Here is a 4,039-nt window from a genome sequence, read left to right on the forward strand (position 1 = left end):
CCCCGCAGCACCCCCAGCCCCGCAGCACCCCCGGCCCCGCGGGAGCAGCTCGGGGACGTCGGGGTGCGGGTCCGGGTCGTTCCGGGCCCCCGTGCTTCTGCTTCTGGATGTGGAAGTGCAGCCTCAGCTGTTTCCAAGCCCCCCCGGACCAAGTGGGGGTCCTGGCAGGAGCACCGTGCCTCGGCAGTGGGGCCAAGGGACTGAAGCGTGTGCTTTGTTGTCTCTGCAGCCCAGAGGCTTGGGGAACAGGAGTCACAGGAAGACTGTCTGAGAATGTCAGGGAAAAGCAGCACTTCTTGGGTTGTTCTCCATTCTCACGTTCTGTGATGTTTCCACGTCACTGCACAGAGCTCTGGTTGCCCTTGTCATTTTTTAAGCCTTGCCATGTACAGCTTTCTGAGTCCTGCCTGCTCTGATGAGCTGGCACCACATGGTAAAATGCACCTGTCACTGTGGTGGTTGTTTGCTAGAGCTGCATGTCTCTGTGGTGCCCATCCTGCAGGGGCATCATTCCATGTAGAGACACAACCTCATCACACCTGGCAAAAGGAAAATGTCCTCAGTGCCTCCTGAGGAGGAGGACCAGGACACATGCACCTGTAGATCTCTGGGGTGCCTCAAGAAGGGACCAAACCAAAGTGACCTGGTGGGGACACCTGGCTTCTAATCTCTGTCTTCAGTGCCACACAGGAGTGCTGTTGCCACAGTTGTACCTGCTGCACAGGCTGTGAAAATGGTGTGTTGTGTCAGGAAGGCTGTGTGATGTTTTATTACCACTGCCCAGGCCCTGGGCAAGATGTTACAGCAATCCACTCCAGCTGAGGACTCCTCAGGTACCTCTCTGCAGACATTGATGTTTGTGCAAGCTTGTTCTTACCTGGTCTGAACCTCCACCTCTGTACTCCCTTGAAGCCCACGTGGAAGCTTTGAGTGATGCAGCTGGAAAGCAAAGGCCATCTAGGACTCCCTGTGTGGTTGATTTTTCTCTCCATCAGGACAGTGTGTGCCTCTAGGGAACAAAAGAGGCTGTCACATGAAAAGACACAGAGAGGAGAGCTGCCAGAACAAGAGATTTGTGAGCTGGGAGCCTGGGGTGCTGTGTGCTTGCAGGTGAGCGTGAAGGAGAGTAGGGCAGGGGCACGACTGCTGAGATCAGGAGACCTACTGAGGAAAAATGCAGTGGTGAGGAAGACCTGTAATTCTTGTTAGGCTCATCCAGATGGGTGAACTGGAAGCTGTGCACCCATGGATGCAGCCGGACACTGACAGGCATCCCAGTGGTACCATTGCATCCACTGTGACACTGGCCAGGCCACCTGGAAACAAGTGGAAGGACCTTCTGGACCAGTGGTGGGGGAGTGAGCCTGACTGTGGTTGGAAGGTCAGTCCCAGCTGAGAGTTGGGATTCAGGCTTTGCTCAGCGTGCCTCTTCCAGCCCTTGGAAGGGAGCAGAGTGCAGCACTGGGGGTGCTGAGCTGAGCTAGCATTCTCTGCTACCCATGTGTTCCATCCTTTGAGGCCAGGTGTGATGGATCCTGTGCTGGAGGTCAGGGAGACCCTAAGGGCTTAGTATTTTTTCTGTCAGGCTGCTCATCTGGCTGGAAAAGTCGAGGCTTGCATTTTTAGGTACAGAGGGGGTTGGATCAGCTGCAGGAGTCTCAGGTGAGCATCTGAATTGCTGGAGGTGGCTGCAGTACCAGGGGAGCTCATGATGGGTGCTCACTCAGCCTGCTGGTTTCTTCCCCCGAGTCTCAGGTGGTCCAGGATAATCCCTCTGCTCTGGACACCCATGTGTGTGGCAAGAGGCACAGACTTGGGTACTCAAGAAGTTACCTAAGGAGAAGGGTCTGGACTGCAGGAGCAGGGGTTGTTTTTTTGTTGAAGGGACTATGCCAAGAACTTTGTCATGACCATTATGTCAATCACCACTGACCCTGCAGTCAGTTGGTACAGCTCCCAGAACTGATCTCTCCTCAAGCCCTGATGCTGCCCCAGCCAGCTCATGGTTTACACCAGCAGTTGAGGGGCAGGACAGGAGGAGGAGGAGTTACTGCCTGCACCAAGACATGGACCAAGGCTCGTGCAAAATTCACACAGCTTCGTGTGCACGGCATGGGAAGGGAAATGGCATTAGCACAAGCCACTGTCACTCCTGTTTGTGTCAGGACAGTGAGGGAGGAGCAGACATGACCCTGATGGTGTCCCACACCTGCTGCCACAGCTGCCTGAGGCTGCATCCCCACCCCAGGGGTGAGGTGGGGGTTGTGTGTGGGGAAGATTTCCTCCAGCTCACAGGTGCTGGCTGCCATTGTTGCCACCTGCCCTTCCTTTCCTCCCTCAGTAACGGCACCATGTGGGTACAGAGAACCCCCTTTCTCCAGCACTCAGCATCCTTTGGGGGGGGGTATCCACCATGAGGAGCCCTTCCCACAGCCCAGGGTCCCTCTCTGCATCTCCCCAGCAAGCCCAGTGCTGATGAGCAAGCCTGGACCACAGCCAGTGACAGCTGTAGGTCCTCAAGGCCCTTTTGATCTGCCATGAGCAGACAGTAGAAGAACTTTTATAAACACGAGGCTTCTGTGTACATATTTTAACAGTATTTTTTCTTTCAGGACGTCCTGGCATCTCTGCAACGTACTTTCACTTCTATCCTAATTTTCCTGAGCTTCTCACTCCCTCTTCCCATCTCACTGAGCCAACAAGGGAGTGACTTTCTCAGAAGCATCTCTTCTCTGCACTCAGTGGGCTGGCACTGGTTTGCTCTCCTAGGAAATAACTTTTTCACCCCCTTCCCAAACTTACCTTCTGGATCAACACCCACAACTTCTTTGGGCTCTGATCTCCAAAAGTTATAATCCCACTGCTCGTGGTGGTTTTACTTCTGCTTTGGTGTGTGGTGGGAGAGGTGAAGACCAGAGGCTGAGGGCTGGGGCTGGGAGCCACTGTAGGGCTCAGACTGCTCTCCTCAAGCCCTGATGCTGCCCCAGCCAGCTCATGGTTTACACCAGCAGTTGAGGGGCAGGACAGGAGGAGGAGGAGTTACTGCCTGCACCAAGACATGGACCAAGGCTCGTGCAAAATTCACACAGCTTCGTGTGCACGAGACAAGGCATGGGAAGGGAAATGGCATTAGCACAAGCCACTGTCACTCCTGTTTGTGTCAGGACAGTGAGGGAGGAGCAGACATGACCCTGATGGTGTCCCACACCTGCTGCCACAGCTGCCTGAGGCTGCATCCCCACCCCAGGGGTGAGGTGGGGGTTGTGTGTGGGGAAGATTTCCTCCAGCTCACAGGTGCTGGCTGCCATTGTTGCCACCTGCCCTTCCTTTCCTCCCTCAGTAACGGCACCATGTGGGTACAGAGAACCCCCTTTCTCCAGCACTCAGCATCCTTTGGGGGGGGGTATCCACCATGAGGAGCCCTTCCCACAGCCCAGGGTCCCTCTCTGCATCTCCCCAGCAAGCCCAGTGCTGATGAGCAAGCCTGGACCACAGCCAGTGACAGCTGTAGGTCCTCAAGGCCCTTTTGATCTGCCATGAGCAGACAGTAGAAGAACTTTTATAAACACGAGGCTTCTGTGTACATATTTTAACAGTATTTTTTCTTTCAGGACGTCCTGGCATCTCTGCAACGTACTTTCACTTCTATCCTAATTTTCCTGAGCTTCTCACTCCCTCTTCCCATCTCACTGAGCCAACAAGGGAGTGACTTTCTCAGAAGCATCTCTTCTCTGCACTCAGTGGGCTGGCACTGGTTTGCTCTCCTAGGAAATAACTTTTTCACCCCCTTCCCAAACTTACCTTCTGGATCAACACCCACAACTTCTTTGGGCTCTGATCTCCAAAAGTTATAATCCCACTGCTCGTGGTGGTTTTACTTCTGCTTTGGTGTGTGGTGGGAGAGGTGAAGACCAGAGGCTGAGGGCTGGGGCTGGGAGCCACTGTAGGGCTCAGACTGCCCAGGAAAGGCATGTGAGGATGGACAGGTTTCTCAGAGAAGGCTCATGGCAGCCAGGGAGGTGGGAGATACCAGGAGATT

This window comes from Chaetura pelagica, unplaced genomic scaffold (assembly GCF_000747805.2).
Source record: "Chaetura pelagica isolate M959 unplaced genomic scaffold, ChaPel_1.0 scaffold120, whole genome shotgun sequence".
NCBI lineage: Eukaryota > Metazoa > Chordata > Aves > Apodiformes > Apodidae > Chaetura > Chaetura pelagica.